The sequence below is a fragment of the Phyllostomus discolor genome, chromosome 13 (genome assembly GCF_004126475.2).
Source record: "Phyllostomus discolor isolate MPI-MPIP mPhyDis1 chromosome 13, mPhyDis1.pri.v3, whole genome shotgun sequence".
In the NCBI taxonomy this organism is placed as follows: Eukaryota; Metazoa; Chordata; class Mammalia; order Chiroptera; family Phyllostomidae; genus Phyllostomus; species Phyllostomus discolor.
The window spans coordinates 67,359,028-67,378,513 of NC_040915.2; the positions used below are offsets into that span (position 1 = coordinate 67,359,028).

General features: G+C 46.5%; 1 long non-coding RNA gene across 1 annotated transcript; it reads left to right on the forward strand.

The window, feature by feature from the left end:
* Positions 1-2,206: 2,206 nt before the first annotated feature.
* Positions 2,207-4,355, forward strand: LOC118497933. The gene is made up of 3 exons (XR_004900453.1): positions 2,207-2,521; positions 3,236-3,369; positions 4,155-4,355. It is a non-coding gene; the product is annotated as an uncharacterized LOC118497933 (long non-coding RNA).
* Positions 4,356-19,486: the final 15,131 nt, after the last annotated feature.

Sequence of the window (19,486 nt, forward strand, 5' to 3'; positions counted from 1 at the left end):
GTCACAGTGAAATCTCACTCCCATGCCAATTACTAACTTCTTCCCCATCCACAGCTAATCCGCTAGTGTCTCCTTTCCCAGAGTGTCTTTAAGGTGATACAAATACAGGTGTTTTCTTATTTTCTCCCTTACTTGTAGGAAGGGTAGCACACTCTACTGCACTTCAACTTGTTTCACTTAATATACCTTAGAAATCAGTTCCTAGATAGCTTCCTGCTTCTTTTTTACAGCTGTATAATATTCCTTTGTGGGGAATTACCATACTACCATTCCAGCCTTGATGGATAGAGGGATTGATTCCAGTGTTTTCCTATTAAAAACCAGTGGCAATTAATAAACTTTGCACATTATTTTTTAAAGATTTTATTTATTAATTTTTAGGGAGGGGAGGGGAAGGAGAAAGAGAGGGAAAGAAACATCAATGTGTGACTGCCTCTCATGCACCTGCTACTGGGGACCTGGCTTGCAACCCAGGCACATGCCTCAGACTGGGAATCGAACCGGCAACTGTTTGGTTTGCAGGCCAGCACTCAATCCACTGAGCCACACCAGCCAGGGCAAATTTTGCACATTATTATGCAAGTGTACAATATTCTATCAAGTAGATTCCCTGCAAATCTATTTGTTGGGGAGTATTCCCAACAAATACTCCCCAAGAGTATTGTTGCTGGATCAAAGGTTACATGCATTTGTAATTTTGATAGATATTTCCAAATTATTCTCTATTTTACTGGCTAACTTTAATGTAAGAGAGTTCTATTTACTCGCAGATACACCAACACAATGTGTTGTCAGGTTTTTTTTTACTTTTTCCAATCTAATATGTGAAAAACAGCATCTTAGAGTAGTTTTAATTTGCATTGCTCCTATTAAATGAGGTTGAACATTATTTTATGTATTTAGGGGCCATTTCTGTTTTCATTCCTATAAACTGTTCACATCCTTCATCCATTTTTCTTTTGAGCTTTTGGTCTTTTGCTGGTTGGTGTATGAGTGCTTTATCTATTAGGAAGATTAGCCCTTTTCAATGGTGTGAATTGCAAATATTTTCTGATTTTACCACATTTGCCATGCAGAATTTTTTACGGCATTTAACTTATCAATCCTCTATGCCTTTTGTGATTTTTGGATTTTGAATCATAGTTAGAAACACTTTACTGACCCCAAAGTTATAAAGATTTTAACAAAGAAATTCTCCCCTGCCCTAGCTGGTGTGGCTCAGTGGATTGAGCTCCAGCCTGCGAATCAAAGGGTTGCTGGTTCAATTCCCAGTCAGGGCACATGCCTGGTTGCAGGCCAGGTCCCCAGTAGGGGGCACACAAGAGGCAGTCACACACTGATGTTTCTCTCCCGTTCTTTCTCCCTCCCCTCCCCTCTCTAAAAATAAATATATATACTTTTAAAAAAGAAATTCTCCCCAATTTTCTACTAGTATTATATGGATTTTTAAAAAATTTAAGTCTTTAGTCCATTTGAATTTTTTTTCCTTCTTCTTCAACTTTTTCTCACACAGGGAAGGGAACTCCTTGTGTCCCCCTCGCCATCCAGCCACCACCCCCCAACTCCCCTTTCAATCTAACCTGAACTTGGCCCTGCACTTGACTGAGACATGACAGCAGCTGCCAGCAATGTAGACTTCAGGAAAAGGCAGCGACCCCACGGCACCTCCCAGAGCGATCAGAATTTCCACATGAATTTGAGCTGTCTGCAGCGAAACAGGTTCGGGGAACTGAAGGAGGCAACTGAAAGGGACCCAACAGCAGGGACCCCGACATCGGTTTGCCTCAGCCACTTAAAATTCTTGGAAGCACTGAACGGAGTCACTTGGAAAGAGAGAAAAACAGACTTAAAAAGCAACTCCTGGGTTTCAACATGTGTTCTTCGCTGGTAGAATTCGGGATGAGGATTTGAAGGACCCTGTGGGAGTATCTTTTCACTGCTCTCCCCTAATCCTGCCCAAATCGCCTAGGCTCTACAGCTGTTGGTTAGCCAGATAAACTATTTGTTCAATTATTCTTGGCCTCGATGGGGCGGCTTGCCTCAAAGGCCTTGGGCTTTATAATTCGGGCTACTTCAATCAGCCACGGCCCTCCCAGGGCTGCCTACAGGAGACAGGGCCCGTTTGAAGATCGCAGCGCCCCCAGTCAGTCTTTCCCGTCCACTCCCTTTTCATCTCCACCCAGACGGGGCTGAGGCGGCTGACACCTCCCCACGGACCCCGATGTCGGGGAGCGGAGTTAGTGCTGGGAACGGTGCCAAAGCAGAGAACCAAGGCGATAAAATAATTACAAATGAAAGGGAGATTAGCAGGGACTGTCGGGACAAATGCTTCCAAAATGGTTCCTGAAATCTTGGGCGGCACATTCTCAAAGGAGACGTCGCAGCAGCTGCTGTCTCCACGGCAACGGGGCAACAGATGCCCCGCCGGGAGCGCTCGCTGCAAATGTCAGACACCGCCAAACACCAGGCACGGGGAAGGAGATGACAGACTGGGTCACCTTTGCATCATGGAAATGGACTGGTAATTAACACAACTTTATTCTCTCCCTTCCCCTCCTTTCCCTCCACCTTCCCTTGGTTTCAGCAGAGTCCCACTAATAAATGGTTGACAGCTGTTGAAAGATGGGTCTCGTCTGGCAGTTGCTCTGAGACACGCTCTCTTTTAGGGTTTGACCCTCCAGGCTGCTGCAAAGTCCTCGGCAGCGCTGCCACCTCTCTCTTCGCAACTCCCGGTGCTCGCAGGACGCCCTCTGCTCAGGTTCCTCCGGTGGCTACTTCACTTCCTTCGCCCCCTTTGACAAAACCCCCACTGGCTGTAGTTCCCCAACGCTTTCCACCAATGTGGGCCATGATGCCCCTCCTCAGAATGACCAGGTTTGCTGGCTGCAGAGGCAGGCCCCTGGGCATCGGTGGCTCAGAGTCTCATCATATGTGCCTTCCACAAGCTTCTCACAGGGTTCCCACCCGCCCCTAAGTCTGGGGTCTACCACAGGGCTCTGCCTGCCACACACAATGCTCTGAGCACTCCTGCCAGCTGGGCCTCAACTACCCAAGTGTCCCAAATCAACCACCTTTGCTCGAGCCTACCCCAAGGCTGGCACTGGGGCCAGGAGATGAAGAGTCCAGGGCTGCATGCCATGGTCCTAGGGGACAATAACTGGGTGTCCTCTTTCTCCTGTCTGGATGCAGAGTTTGCAGGCATTTTTATCTGAATATCATGCCTAATGCTTTGCAGACTTCTGGAGGGGAACCGGGGTAGCTCAGAGGAGTGGAACTTCCCAACCTGGAAGTCAACTGTCTTCAGCCGTGGTATGGGGAGACCCAGGGGAGAGGCTCACCCCAGCGTGGACCGTGTGCTCAGTAGAACAGGTGAGCTCCTGGACCTTTTGCCTTTCCCCACAGTTAAAAAGATGAGTGTGGACTAAGTCTATGTTTATTCTACCTGGAAAACTGTCATCAAGGGACTTTCCCTGAGCTGAGCGGAGCAAATGTTTTTTGCCATATTGACATAAAAGGTCTGTCCAGAAAAAGTCCAGCCACTGTTAATATAATGAGAACAGTTTGCATGACATCGATGTAACCTGGTAGCCAAGGTGAGTGGACTGGAATGAGCATATGTGAACAACGTTGACTTCACTGTGCTAGTCAGTGGGGGCGGTAGATGCTGCTGAGTGAGCATGTGTACTGTGTGGTCATCACATTCAAAATTACTGTGCAAGGAAAGCAACAAATCTGCATCAAATTTTGCAATAAGATTGAACATTCCTCCACAGAAATTATCCGGACGATACAGAAAGCTGCAGCTATGGGCAACTGGTGAATGGCAGCTTCATCACAACACACCTATTCGTGCATCATGTCTCATGCCAAGTTTTTTGGTGAAACATCATATCACCCAGGTGACTCAGCCCCCCTACAGCCCAGATCTGGTGCCCTGTGACTTCTGGTTTTTCCCCAAACTAAAATCACCTCTGAAAGAGATTTCAGACCATTGGTGAGATTCAGGGAAATACGCTGGAGCAGCTGATGGTGACTGGGAGAAATGTGTGAGGTCCCAAGGTGCCTACTTTGAAGGAGACTGAAGTGTCATTGTCCTGTGTACAATGTGTCTTGTATCTTGTATCTTCTTCAGTAAATGTCTCTGCTTTTCATAGGACATGGCTGGGTACCTCCTGCACTGACCTCATAGAAGCAGGCAGGAATAACTCTGAGAGCCATGAATGATAAGGTGTAAAGCCAGCGAATCAATTCTCCACATTCAGTTTAGACCCAAGTCAACTTCTGCTTCTTCCATGAAGCCTCTCAAACTCACACCACTCTCTCTCTCTCTTTTGAATTCCTATCACATATACAAGAAGGAACCCCCCAAAATGGATTTTTCATTAAAAAGTGAGTATTTATTTTTACATGTTTAAACTTCAGTCACCTTCAAACTACTCTCCATTTGATGCAATACACCTATTGAGAGGTTTTTTCCACTGCTCAAGAGTTTTTGAACTCTATCTTGATGCCTTTTAGTGCTTCTGCTGTTTTTTGTTTCACCTTTTCCACATTGGCAAAACATATCCCTTTGAGGATGTTTTCATCTGGGGAAACAAAAAACCTGGCTCAGGGAGAGGTGAACAGGGCGGGCAGGGCACGGGGTCATGCTGGTTTTGGTCAAAAGCTGCTGGATAATCAGCGTGGTGTGGGTAGGTGCACTTGTAAATCACCCATTATGAAATAGGCAAACGAATTGAAAAAGTCTTCAAATAATTTTTTTCTGGTGAAGCCAAACACAGCCTCTCACAACAATGCCAGCTGGTACACTCTCTGATACAGATGGGTTCCCACAGCACTCACCTAGTGGGGGAAGCCTGCACTACAAGGGGCCAGCCCTCCAGAAGATAACTGTGGTTTTTCAGGGTATCCCCTCTTATATGTCAGTGGCATGTGTTTTAGCACAAACGTATTGTTTATTCTTAGCATTTTGCTTTTGTCCCCATGTCCCCACATTATAAGCCCCTTGAGCACAGAGGCCACATCTCATCACCTCAGTACCTCCCTCAGTGTCTGTCACAGTGGCTGTCCCCAAGCACCGGTGAATAGCTGCTAAGCAGGGAGCCACATCAAAGGGAAAGTGTTGGGAAAATAAAGTAGTCATAATATCTTTACTGAGTACAAGTTATGTGCCAGTCTTGTAAGCATATAACATGTATTAATGTCCTTAATTTTTACAAACAGCCACTGAGATGAACCCACATTACAAAGAAGATAATCTGTTATAGGGCAAATGCGGGAAGTGCCCGGGGTCACACAGCTGCTAAGAAGCGAAGGCCAGATTTGAACCCAGGGAGAGCAGTTCCTGAGCCCCTGATCATACACACGCCCTAACGCTGCAGAAGGAGAGCTGTCCCTGCGGGGAAGGGAAAAGTAGATGAGGTCAGAGAAATGGAGGATATGTATGCTTCCCAGAAAAAAAGAAACTGGAGCCTAGAGTCTTTACTGCCACTCAGTTTGCAGTGACCAGCAGCAAAAGGTCCGTGACCTTAGCCCAGTGCCTCAGCTCTGCTTCCAAGTCTACCCCAAAGGCAGCTTTCCCCTTGGCCACAGACTGCAGCTGCCCCCCTGGCCCCTCCCCACTCATCCACCTGCCCCACCTCCCAGAGATCCTTCCTTCTCTGCTTGGACTGGGGGAGGGGAGGGCATGTCACTGGGACCAGGCTGCACCAAGCCACAGCTGGCAAGAGAAGTCTCAGTGCCCTAGAAGAGCACCCCCCAAATTAAAACAACTCCTCACCAACCTTCTGGCCCCTGCCACAGACTTGCTTTCACATTCTCCTCATCTCCTCATGTAGGTGAGCACAGGACAGTAACATATTTTGAGAGAGAGAGTCCATATTCATATAACTTTTATCGCTGTATGTTGCTACAATTGTTCTGTTTTATTATTAGTTACTGTTATGGAATCTCTTACTGGGCACAACTGGTAAATTACACTTTACCATAGTATATGTATGTATAGAAAGAAACATGGTACAGGCACACTTCGTTTCATTGTGCTTCAGAGACACAATGTTTTTTGAAAATTGAAGGTTTGTGGCAACCCTGCTTCAAACAAGTCTATCAGCACCATTTTCCCAACAAGCTTGGTGATAGCATGTTTTAGCAATAAGATATTTTTTATTAAGGTATGTACTTTTTTAGACATAATGAGACTATACACTTAATGGACTACAGTGTAGTGTAAACACAACTTTTATATGCACTGGAAACAAAACTTCCTGACTCACTTTATTTTGGTATTCGCTTTATTGCAGTGGGCTGGAACCCGGCCTGCAGTGTCTCTGAGGCATGCGCTGTATATCCAGGATTCGCTGCTATCCACGGCTCCAGGCGTCCACTGAGGGTCTTGAAGCATAGCCCCTGAGAATAAGAGGGGACTCCTATATATTTATCTCATTCAATACTCACAACAAACTTATAGGGCAGAATTACTGCCCGTACTTCACAAATGAGAAAACTAACCTCAGTCTGCAAACGAGCCAGAAGTGGCAGGTCAGAGGCTCACACTCAGGCCTGCTTGCTGGGGCTCTTCCCACTCCACCGCCTACATGCGGGGCTGGCCCTGGGCTCACACAAGGCACAGAAGCTTTCAAACGCCTAAGGAGTGAGCTCGGTGAATGCTGCGTTTCTTCCCTTCCCGCCCTTCTTCACCCCCCCACCCCAGAAATGGGGCCCAGGCCCAGGCCCAGGGGAGTTGCCGTTGTCTGAGGTTCCTCTCCATCCAGAATTTCATTCACCCTTCTGACACTCAGACTGGCCCAATCCCCACCAGATTCACATCCCTTCACTTTCAGTATTGAATTTTCCCTTTTCCCTCCAGCCCCTACCTGAGACAGGTGAACTTTCCTAGAAGTCAAAAACTGATGGATAAAAATAGAAAACCTCTTGGATTCCATGAAACTGCTGAGTCGCTGCAGGAGGAAAGGTGCTTCGGAGCCTGTTGCATTCTCCTCTCTGCCCCCGGGGGGCGCTGGAGAGGACGGCTTTGGACAAGCTAACCAGGCTTGCGGCACCACCTCTCACCGCTCTCTCTCGAAGCCTCCCTGGCCACAGGTCTCTACCTCTGTCCAGTGAAACCTCCCTGGTGTTAACTTGGCAAGAACAGAGGGAAGGAGGTGTGCTTCTTTTGCCCTTGATAAGAAACACGTACAGGCCTGGAGGTGTGGCTCAGTGGGTTGGCCATTGTCCTGCAAACCAAAAGGTTGCTGGTTTGATTCCCAGTCGGGGCACATTCCTGGCTTGAGGGCTCAGTCCCTGATTGGGGTGTGTGCAGAAGGCAGCTGATGGATTTTTCTCTCTCTCACCAGTGTTTTCCTGCCTCTCTCTCTCCTTCCCTTCCCCTCTCTCTAAAATTAAATAAATAAATCACAATTTTTTTCAAAAGATTTTTTAAAAAAAGAAACCCAAGCCCTGGCTGGCGTAGCTCAGTGGTTTGAGCGTGGGCTGCGAACCAAAGGGTCGCAGGTTCGATTCCCAGTCAGGGCACTTGCCTGGGTTGCAGGCCACGGCCCCCATCAACCGCACATTGATGTTTCTCTCTCTCTCTCTCTTTCTCTCTCCCTTCCCTCTTTAAAAACTAATAAATAAAATCTTAAAAAAAAAAGAAAGAAACCCTTCCCAAAGACATTCCTATTTGTTAAGTTACAGCATGTGACTAGAATCCAGTTCTGTGTTTCAGTGACAGGCTTCGGTGGACAGATGTGCCAGGGTGGGGCCGGGACACCTCTCTTCTGTCATTATGTCTGGCTTGTTCAGAAGACCCTTCCTTCCCGCCTCCACATTTTCAAAGCCTGGTGTCCCCTCTCCTTTCAGCGCGATAAGAATCTGAGAAGCCAGGAGAGGACACTGTTGTGAAACTGCCTTGGGCCCAGGGTGTGGGAGATCACAGATGTATCTTGCAAGACAAGCGGAAGGGAGGTAACAGACTTTGCCTGGTGGCTGGTGTGGGTGCACTGTGCAGTCTGTGCTTTTCCGTGAGAGCTGAGCATGAACCTGTTCTATGGTTAACCTTGGCTCAGAAGCCTAGTAGCTGGATGGAGATACAGGGAGATGGTCCCACGCTGGTGGAAAAGATACACTGAAGTTGATTAATTGGATATGGCGCCAACTCAAGGAATAAAAGTCAGAGGGAGTCTTTTAGCAGTACTACTTCTCCAGGAGCAACACAGCCCCCCCTGGTGACCAAGCGGGTGTAATGTCATTGTGATGTCCTTGAAACAGTGCCACCTGCTGAGCTAGAGCTTACTGATTTGCCAACCAAACTTCCGTAGGTGCTTTCAATTTGCCTACTTAAATTAGGCAGTATTGGGCTTTTGGAAGCGAACTTGTGAAATTAAAAAAGTGAAAGTAAAAGTGATTTGATTATGGGAATCCAAGAGAAATGGGCAATAATCATTTCAGTAACACGTGCTGGCCATCTGTAGAGGTGTGAGCATGCTAAGGCAGCACATTGCCATGGGAAAGCACGGATTTGGGAGTCAGACGCCTGAGATCAAACCCCCCCACGAGCTTAGTGAGCTTGGGAAACTTGCAGAAAATCTCGGCACTTCAGTTTTCCTCATCTTTAACGGGAACGGTGTTGAATGAATTGATGGACAAAAATTCAAAATAAAATATGTATAAAGTAAATCAGATAATATGTATAATAAATAGGTTTTAACAGTATAACAAAACATTTTAACAAAGAGATTTTTTCCTAATTGTTATAATTGTGCCATACTCCTGAGATAGATGTATCAAATGAGAACCTGAAACCTCTGAGGTATTTTTTAAAACAGCGTAGACTTTTCTTTTCCTGGATTGGCTAATTCTGACCCTCCTCCCCGAGGCACTCTGTTTCTGATCCCGGGGTCTAGAAACCGAGCTCTGCCAAACCGAGATTCCACTACATGTACAGCATGCTGGCCATGTGCTAGACACTTTCAGATGTGCTCTTTTATTCCTGTAAGTACAATTTAAACCTTCACGATCCACCCCTGACTTCTACCAGCACACTCTCTGCCAAGCATATTGGAACCTGCCTTCAGAGCCTCCCAAGTACATTCAAGATTACCCAGAAAAGCCCGACGCTGGAAACGCATGGAGACCAAATAAATGTCCGTTAATAGGAGGACCTGATTGACCCACCTGCACAATGACATACCACTGCACAGTAGAAAGGACAAACAGCCAGATAAATATGACAACGTGGGTGTGTCTCAAATTTCGGCAAAAAAAACCCTGGCCATATACATACGCACTGTGTTTTTATGAAGGTCTAGAATATGAACCTAATCTTTGCTGGTAGAAATCAGAAGAGTGGTTTGCACAGCCTGGGGGGTGAGAATTGATTACAAAGGGGACTGGGGAACTTGCAGGGTGATGGAAATGTTCTAAGTCTTGATTTGGGAGAGGGTTACACAGGAATATACAGGCGGCAGGTGCCGGAGCCTTCCAGAGCCATCAGTAATACCGACTGTCAAATTTTCGGAAAGGTTGGAACCCAGTTGACGATCACATTGGTAGCTTAGAAGCCCCGTGGTGAAAGTATTTATACCACGGATATTAGAGCACTATACAGCAGGTTTGTTTTCTTACCCCACTGGAGAGCCTGTTGTTAAACATTTACCAACACCCTAGTGTATACATTGTCAAGACTCACCCAGCTATGCAGGAAAGACCTATGTACTATTACACTGTGTGAAAGGTATACCTCCGTAGATGGCAGGGAAGGCTCTTACCACCAGAGTGTGCAGGAGAACTCATCTGTAGGCCGCCCAGTTGAGAGAGGACGACTGTAAGCAGCTTGCCTGGGGCTGACAAGGAAAACTCAGAAGTCTTTGTGTTCAGTCACGATGGATCTAAAGCAGCAAGCACTCCAAGTCAAACTACATGGATCAGTGTCTCTGCAGTAGCCACGTGGGTCACCGCGTACCAGTCTCACGGTTACTAAGGAGGGCCTGGGGTTTGATCAGCATTCACTGTCCATCCTCTGTAACTTAATTAATTTATAAGCCTTCATACAAGAAGATCCTCTGACACACAGTCATATAGCTTTAACACAGGTCTATATAGTCACCACCACAACCAGGGTGATTATATAGAACCCAAAATGGGCTCTGCCTTCATAATCACAGCCTCTCCAACTCCTACCTCCGGGCAGCCACTCATCTCTTCTCCTTCACTGCCTGTCCTTTCAAAAATGTCTTGCGTATGACAAACGAATGAGAAATGCAGTGTGTAAAGATATAAGACTACCTCTGCTCGACACAGTGCCTCGGAGTGCCATCAGCTGCTGTATGGATAAACAGTACACTCCCTTTCACTGCTGAGTAATATTCCACTGTAGGGAGGTACCACCACTTGTCCCACCACTCACCCACAGAAGGACCTCTGGGTGTTTCCAACTTGGGGCAGTTATGAATAAGAGCATCCATAAACATTCATATATACGCTTTTATGTAAAACACGTTTTCATTTTTCTAGAGCATGGAGTACATGGCAGATTTGTGTTAACTTTCAAAGACACTGCAAAACTGTTTTCCAGAATGGCTGTACCATTTTTCAATCCCACCAGCAATGCACGAGAATTGCAGTTGCTCCGTGATCTTTCCAGCGGCCGACACCATCAGTTATTTAATTTCAGCTATTCTCCTAGGCGTGCCGTGGCATTTCATTTGTGATTTCAATTTGCAGTTCCCTAGTGCCTTACGATATCAAACACATTTTTGTGTGTGTATCTGTGCTTATGTGTCCTGCGTACAAATCCTGGAACAGACGTGTGACTTGCAAATTTTTTTTCTGAGTCTGTATCTAGTGTTTCTATTCTCTCAGCAGCATCTTTCAGAGTAAAGGTTTTTAATTCTGATGGAGATGGGTTTATCATTTTTTTATGAACCACACTTTTAGTATCCAAGAATAGTTTTTTTAACTTGAGTCGCAGAGGTTTCCCCCTGTGTGTTCTTCTGAAAGTTCTAGAGTCTTACATTTTACATTGAGGTCTATTATCCATGTTGAGTTAAGTTTTGTATAAGCTTCGAGGTCAGCATTCTTATTTATTTTTATGTATTTACTTATTTTGCATTTGGGTGTCCAGTCCTTCTAACATCATTTCTTGAAAAGATGATCATTTCAACACTTGCATTTGTTGGTTTGTTGATGAAAGCCATTCTGACAGTTAGGAGGTGATACCTTGTCATGGTTTTGTATGGACATACCTCAAAAACTTAAAAACATAACTACAATATGACCCAGCAATTCCACTTCTGGGTATTTATCTGAAGAAACCCAAAATACTCATTTGAAAAGATATATGCACCTTTATGTTCACTGAAGCATTATTTACAATGGCCAAAATATGGAAGCAACCTAAGTGTCCATCAATAGATGAATGGATAAAAAAGAGGTACATATATACAATGAAATATGACTCAGCCATAAAAAATTAAATCTTGCAACTTGTAACAATATGGATGGACCTAGAGGGTATTGTGCTGAGTGAAGTAAGTCAGACAGAGAAAGACAAATATGATTTCACTTATATATGAAATCTGGAAAACAAAATAAATGGACAAACAAAACATAAAAAACTGAAAGACAGAATGCAAACTGATTGTCATCAGACAAGGGGTTGGTAGGACGGGTGAAGAAAGGTAAAGGGAGGGACAAATTGCCGGCTGTGAAAACAGTCCCAGGGACGAAGGCACAGCACAGGGAGCCCAGTCGATAACACTGCCATAACGATGCAGGGGTCAGGTGGGTACCTCACTCATCGGGGTGATCATTTCGTAAGTTACAAAATGTCTAATCATTGTTATGCCGCTGAAGCTGATGTGATATTGTATGTCAACTTCAATTTATATTTTTTTTAAAGGAAAGATGATCCTTTCCCTCCTAAACTGTTTTTGCACCTTCGCCAGAAATGCCTTGGCCGCGTGCGTGGCTCCCTCTCCGAACCCCCATGGTCCCGTGGTGGGTGCGGACCCCGCGCAGTGCCGCCCGGTCTGGCTGCAGCAGCCTCGGAGCGCCTCCCAGCGGGGCAGCGGGTTCCCGCAATGTCATTCCCACTTTTCAAAGCTGGCTCAGCTCTTCTGACCCTTTGCCTTTCTATGTAAACTTTAGAACCAACTTACCTGTGCCAACAAAATGTCCCGGTGAGATTTCCACTGGAATCATGTTAAATCTGTAGATCGATTTTGGCAGAATTGACAACTTTTAACACTAAGCCTTCCAATTCTTGAACACAGTGTGCTATTCATTGAGGGCTTCTTGGAGTTCTGTCACTGGCATTTTTAGTTTTCAGTGAGATTTTTACCAAAGTATTTCATTTTTTGGAGCTTTTTAAGTGATATTATTTTTTAAATTTCACCTTCTATTCATAGATTTCTGGTCGTAATAGTTGATTTTCTGTCATCTGGGCTAGGCCATGGAACTTAATTTGGGTCAAACCCTAGGCTAGATGTTGCTGTGAAGGTGTGTTTTAGATGTGGTTAGCATTTAACATTTAATCAGTAGTCTTTGAGTAAAGCAGGTCACCCTCCATAACGTGGGTGGGCCTCGTCCTATCAGTCGAAGGCATTAGGAGAAAAGCCTGGGTCTCCGAGGAAGAAGGAATTCTGCCTCCAGATGCCCTTCAGACTGAGCTGCAACATCAGTGCTTCCCGAGGTCTCCAGGCTACCCGCCTGTCCTGAAGATTTTAGGCTTGCCAGTGCCACAACGGCAGGAATCAATTTCTTTTATTTTCTTTTTTTTTTAGAATTGACTTTGGTTTTTATTTCAACAGGCACACTTCATTCATTGTCTGTAGGAAACTAGGCAAGGTGTCAATGGGCAACAGTCACAGCTACTGAGCAGGTAAATGCGCCACCACTTCCGTGTCCTTCGTTTCTTCATCTTCAGGCTCGTCTGGCTCCTTCTCTGAGGAGGAGGGAGTGAGGGGGTAGGAGGTGTCATACCACCTGTACTACAATTCAACTCATTTTTTGACACTATTTTCCCAGAGATAGTGTCAGAACCCACTGGCTAAGGGCTCAGTCTCACAGAACGGCCCCCTCCCCCCACTGCAGACACCAATGGCAACTACAGGTTGTCATCTGTGCTCTGATCGACTGGGTGTAAATCATAGGTTCCCAGAAACCCCTCTCAGGTTCGATGAATTTGCAGCATGGCTCCCAGAACTCAAAGAAACAGGTTACTTACTAGACTACCAATTTACTATAAATGGCTATAACTCAGAACAGCCAGATGGGAGAGACACTAGGACCAGGATATGGGGAGGGTCTGGGGCCCAGCCCCTGCCCAGAACCTCCACAAGTTCACCAGACCGGAGCTCTCCGAACCCTGCCTTTTGGGTTGGATGGAGGCTTCATTACTAGCATGGTAGATGAAATCGTGGCCATTGCCAATGAACTCACTCTCCAGCCCTGACCCCTTCCCGGTGTTGACCACCCTCTCACCCTTAGGTGCTTTCCAAAAGTCACCTCATTAACATAAAAAAGACACCTTTATGAAAATGCCAAGGGTTTTAGGAGCGCTGTGCCAGAACTGGGGACCAGAACCAGATACGTATTTCTTATCATAAATCCCAGTATCACAAGACCCCACACATTTGGTGCAGACTTCGAAGGGGCTCTAGTGATCCTGTGAGACATGGTGGAACAAGAGCCAGTGGAACTGGACTTTTTAACTCACTGTATGCTGTTTCTGCAAATCGGTGAAGTAGAGAAATTTTAAGTAAAAGGGAATTTCACCTTCGTGCCCATGGAACTCATTGGCCCCTTGGCTCCATCACGACACCTTTGAGATCAGCGTTTGCCTTCCCCACACCACTGGAAGCTGGGGAGCTGTCTGGCCACCTCCAAGTTGCTAAAGATGGTAGGAGGTCATTTGACTCGACAGGAGGCTGCCTGCTAATCATCACACCCCCCGCTCCCACTTACTTTTCTGTCATCCCATCCAAGGCTCCTAACAGCTGTCCCAAAGTTCCAGGTTGTAGAAATTACTCTTTAGGTAATATGTCAAAACACCATTAGTGCCCCTCAACACCCGCCGGCCCTTCCCTGCCCCTTCCTCCAACCTACACACAACACCCATCCTTTCTCCTCCTTCCTTCCCCATTCCCCACGCCAGCACGGAACACTTGTCAGAACCGGTTACCTCTGGGCGCTGGGAGCCTCCGCAGCCCGATCCCCGTGACTTCCCGGCTACCCCCAAGTCCCAGACATCGGGGCCTCCTGACAGCTGGGTCCTTCCTGGGTCCCTCACATCACCAGGCTAAGCCAAGCTTCCAAAATAGTCTCCCGAACAACGGCGACAACTGCACAGTTATTTTGGAAGGTGCCGTGAATGGCCAAGACTCAGAACAACGCAGGAAAGACAATCGGTGGGCGCCGTGGGGGGCGGGGCCGGCACTGTGTGCAGGTGAGTCCAAAAGCCTGTATTTTTCCTAAAGCATGACCGGGAACGAAGGAGCCTAAAAATAAAACCGAAGCCAGACCCCAACAGCTTCCCATCCCTAAATACACACAGAAAGCAAAAACTGGGAAGTAACTTCCTTTAAAACGGCCTTTGTTACTCTCACAGGGCGAGCAGAATCCAGGGCCTGAACTGCAAAAGGTGAGGGCCTGTTTGAAGCACCAGCACTTTGCAAGTTGCAGTTTCTAAAACAGCCTGGAGTGGCGCTGGCCTGTGTGGCTCCGTTGTTGGGAGCTTCGCTGGTGAACGATTTGTTCCCAGCGGGGTGCGAATGAAGCCAAACAATCAATATTTCTCTGTCACATGGATGGTTCTTTCTTTCTCCCTTTCTCTCTCTAAAAGCGGCGGGAACGGGGGGGGGGGGGGATGTCCTCGGATGAATATATGTTTAATTGTTTAAATAAAATAAAGTAGTCCAGATGGGAGTCCAATTGTACATGGAGATAAAGACAAACTGGCACTTGAAGCAAACATAATGTGGTGGGGGGGGGGGGGGGGGCGTCTGCAGGAGGAGCTAGGGCTTGTGAAGGCTCTCACACGCTGTGTGATCGCGAGAACCCTGCCAGAAGAATTCTACGTTTATAATAAAGCTCTACGGTTCTCACTCCCCTTTCCCTGGACGTCTGTTTTCCCGTGTGTAAACACCCCAACGTCCGGGCACCAGGCCGGGAGTGCACACGGTTCGCCTGGTCTGCACAGGTTGAAACCCTTTCTTTTCTCCCGAATAAGTCCTTTTTGGTAAGGAAACACCCAGTTGGTGTTATTTTTCAGTCAACAACAGCAATACATTTCTTCTCTATTTTTGTAAGTTTTATAAAACATACATCCAGAAACATGCACAAGGCATTCCGTTTACCCCTTGCTGGATTCCCACCGAGGGAACACTTCTTCAAAACCAGCACCCGGATGAAGAAACAGAAGGTTACAAAATCTCAGATGCGCCCCCAGGGTGGGCCACTTGCAGTCCCTACCCCACACCCATCCCAGGGCAGCCACTGTCCTGATGTCCAGCGTCCTGACGTCCACCGTTGTACATCAGCTGTCCTATTACTGGAACTTCTGCAGTAAACCAAAGACTATGTAAATTTCACGACTAGCTTGTTCGCCACGGACATGTTTGTGAGATTTACCCTTTCTGTATGTAGCTGTAGTTAATTCATTCTCACTATTGTATAGCATTTCATTGAATAATATACCATGGTTTATTCATCCATCCTGCTGTGGGACATTTGGGTGATCTTCATTCTGGTGGCATTAGTAAGGGAAGTGCTGCGAACATTCTAGAACATCATTTTTGGTAAACGTATGCAGACAGTTCTGTCGGTATGTACCGTGGAGTGGGGATTACGGTTCTCAGAAATGTATTCCAAAGAAAAGAAAGCAAATTCAAGTTGGATGTGGACTTGACTGCTGTGGGGAGTGGACTCTGTGACCGTTGTGGACCTGAGCTGGCCCTGGGCAGTGTGTGGAGCGTGCTTGTTAGGACAACTATCCTAACAGTGGGAGCCATGCACAGATCTCCAGGAGGTCGTCCAAAGAAGAATCATCTTTATTCAAAATGATGGGAAAGAACTCTGAGAAAAGATTGCAGAATCATTCAGATAAATAAGGCTGATGGGTGGGGGCAGTAACTACCTTCGGAGAGTCCAAGTAAGGTCATCCAGTTGTTCTTCACTGTTACACGCCGAGCTCTCTGATAGGGAGCGCCGTGGATCCCTGGAGGAGGAGAGACCGGGGGGCTGTACACCATGCACATGCTGGCTCCAAGAGAAATCTGTGCTGGGCACTTCTTTTATGATTCTGGATGGAGGTGAGGAGGCAGGTGAGATTCTATTGCCTTAAAAAAAAGAAGATTCCATGTCACTGTTCTCTGTCCCGAACCCTTCTACCTTGCGTGTGAGTGAAATGACTTCATTAGTGCTAGCAGATCCCCTCACTGAGGCACGCAAAATACATTTTTATCCCCACCCGAGGACATGCTCATTGGTTTTGATTTTAGAGGGCGGGCAAGGGAGGGAAAGAGAGAGAAACACTGATTGGCTGCTTCCAGTATGCGCCCAACTGGGACTGAACCTGCAACCCAGGTTTGTTCCCTGACCGGAATCAAGCTGATGACCTTTCATTGATGGGACAATGCCCAACCAACTGAGCCACACCAGCTAGGGCTCCATGCAAAATATTTATGAACCATTTTATGTCATTCCCATTATTTTTTAAAGTGACAGAACTAATCTTCCCATTTTAAAATTAGAAAAATGAAGCCCCAAGGAAATCTGCATTTTCTGATTTCAGTTTTAGTCAACCATCCTGGAAGTTGTCCCAGTAACTGAAGGACCCAGCCTGTGAACCACACGGAAACAGGGTCTACCTTCCTCCTTAACCAGGCAGCTTGGCTGAGCCTATAGCGCCATCTTGTGTGCACGATGAGGTAGCTACTTTCTTAATACAGAGTATCGAGCATTATTCACTCAGTATTGCGTGTTATGGCTCACTAACACATTAGGTGCAGAGCACACAGTGGTGAGTAGACAGTTTTAGGTTCAGGTTTTCATCACCATATGACTTCAGGCAATTTATTTCACCTCACTGTGCCCTAGTTTCCCAAACCTGAAAATGGACATAAAAGTAAGAAACGGATACAGTTTCTCAGAGGCGTATAGAAGTTGAGCAACACAAGGGATATAAAAAGTTTGTTGACTTAGTCATCACCCCACACATGGCAGCTACCAAGCCTCATCCCTGGAAGAGTTGACATTCTCATAGGGAAGGCAGACTTGCAGATGGAACACAGAAAAGGCATGCTGGACAATGAAATAGAAATAGAAACTTTCCCCATGGATATTTCATATACATAGACCAACATCAAAGCTGTGTCACTCTGGCGTGTGGCCTTTCAGAATTTGCAGTAAGGCGTCTTTCATCTCAGTCAAAAATCAGCGCATTCTAAAATAACCAGAAAGGACCTCCTGTGTGCCCAAGGAACTTTCAGGCACAGGGAGAAAACTCTCAAGCATTATGAAGCTTCCAAGCTGTCTTTCTCAAGCCTTGGTTGTTACACACTAGCATATTAATACAGTGTATATAAACATTTCAGAATTTTATTTCACCTATAAGAGATATTCTTTACGTTCATTAAATTTAGAGGGTTAACAGCAAAGACTATGGTTGACATTGTGCTAAAAAATAGCGCAGCCTCTGTCTCGAGCTCACCCTAGTGAAGACCACAGAACTCCAGTTTCCTCCCCTCTTGCCTGTTCTTCCCAAGGTCCCTGGGGGGCTGGAGAATGACCCCTGTGGCCACCAGAAACCACCAACAACCTTCCTTGCAAGTAGCCCCCTCCTCTGGCCAGCTTGTCCTTCCTCTGTTTGCTAGTAAAGCGGCTTTTCTCTCTATGGCTCGATTTACTGATACTAAAATTTCTCCCCTCGCTGCTGCTTGGGCTCTGCTGTGCCCTGAAGCTGGGACCACTACCTTTCTCATAGGGCTCCTTTTGGGTCACCATCCCTGCTTCTAACCTGAGCCACAGACCCTCTGCAAAGCCATAGCGTGAGTATGGTGACCTCACACCAGTGCAGGGACTGGAGGCTGCTGGTCCAGGGAACAGGCACAAGAGGGAGCCTCATGCCAGCTTCTCCCGCCAGACTGAGGGCCACCAAGACACTTCCGACTCCACTCTCTTAGCTTTACCAATAAGGTAAAATTTATATCTTACAGGCAAAAAATCACCAGGCATGCAAGAAAAAAGAGAGGAAGCACCAGAAAAACATACCATCCATAACGAGGAGAAAGGGCAAACCTTAAACCGACCCAGAAATAGCGCAGACTGTAGAATTAGTGGACAAGGACATTAAAACAGTTATTATAGCTGTATCCTATATGTTTGAGGAGTTGAGGAGAGGCTGGCCATGACAGTAGAGATGTGGAAAATATTTTCAAAACACCCAAGTTGAACTTCTGAGAATGAAACTACAATATCTGAGGTGAAATTTATTTCCCCACGGATATTTCATATGAAAGAGATTAACAGCACGAGATGCTGCATCAGATTAATAGCACATTCGACACTGAAAAGATTCATGACCTGGAGACATAGCAGGTAAAGCATCCTCAATAAACACAGAGAGAAATCACACCAAACAGATGAGAAGCGCGCCCAAGACTGCGAGACAGCCTCAAGCAGCCCACCCACCAGAAAGGCTTCGACTCAGGAAGGGAGGCGGGTCCCCTGGAAGCCGGACAGCCCGTTGGGATGCGCCGGCAGCGTTAGAAAGCTAATGCCCAAGAGCCCAACGCAGAAATCCGTGAGGCGTGACCTCTCGACAGTCTCCTCTCAGGCCGAAGCAGCTGCCGTCCCAGGGCTTATCGTCACACTGCCCCCTTGTGGTTGTGTTGTTTTTCCAATAACGTAGAAATAATACAGGGCCAAGAAGAGCCCGTTTCAGGGACGCAAGAGTTGTTCAACAGCAAGAGGCTTCTACCAACATAAATGATTACATTTTCACACCAAAGGAAAAAACCCACACGATTTCACGAATCAATTCAAAAAGAGGCGTTTTCCTGATATTTAATAGCACTATGCATAAAAACACCAATTAAAATAGGAATATAAAAATACTACTTAAATATGATGAAAACTGTTTACCAAAAATCAACATGAGACTTCTGCTCTCAATTACAACGGAATAGCGGAGACCGAGTCAGCTAGCCTGGCCTCCTTAAACAACTAGGAGCGGGACCAAATGCACGAACCAGAGAAGGTCTCAGCCACTGAACAGGCAGTGCAGGACGGCCATCCCCGAGAGGAGGATAAGTGAGGTGCATGCAGAAGTGCCCAGCTCACCCCCTGGAGAAGTTTCAGGCTGGCATGACAGGGCAAACCAAAGCAGAGGCCAGCATTCTCACTGGGTTAAGGGGACAAGGACCAGAGCTCCAGCGGGGCAAGGGAATGAAAATTTGCAAGGCACAGTAATGGGCAGGGGGCTGCACGG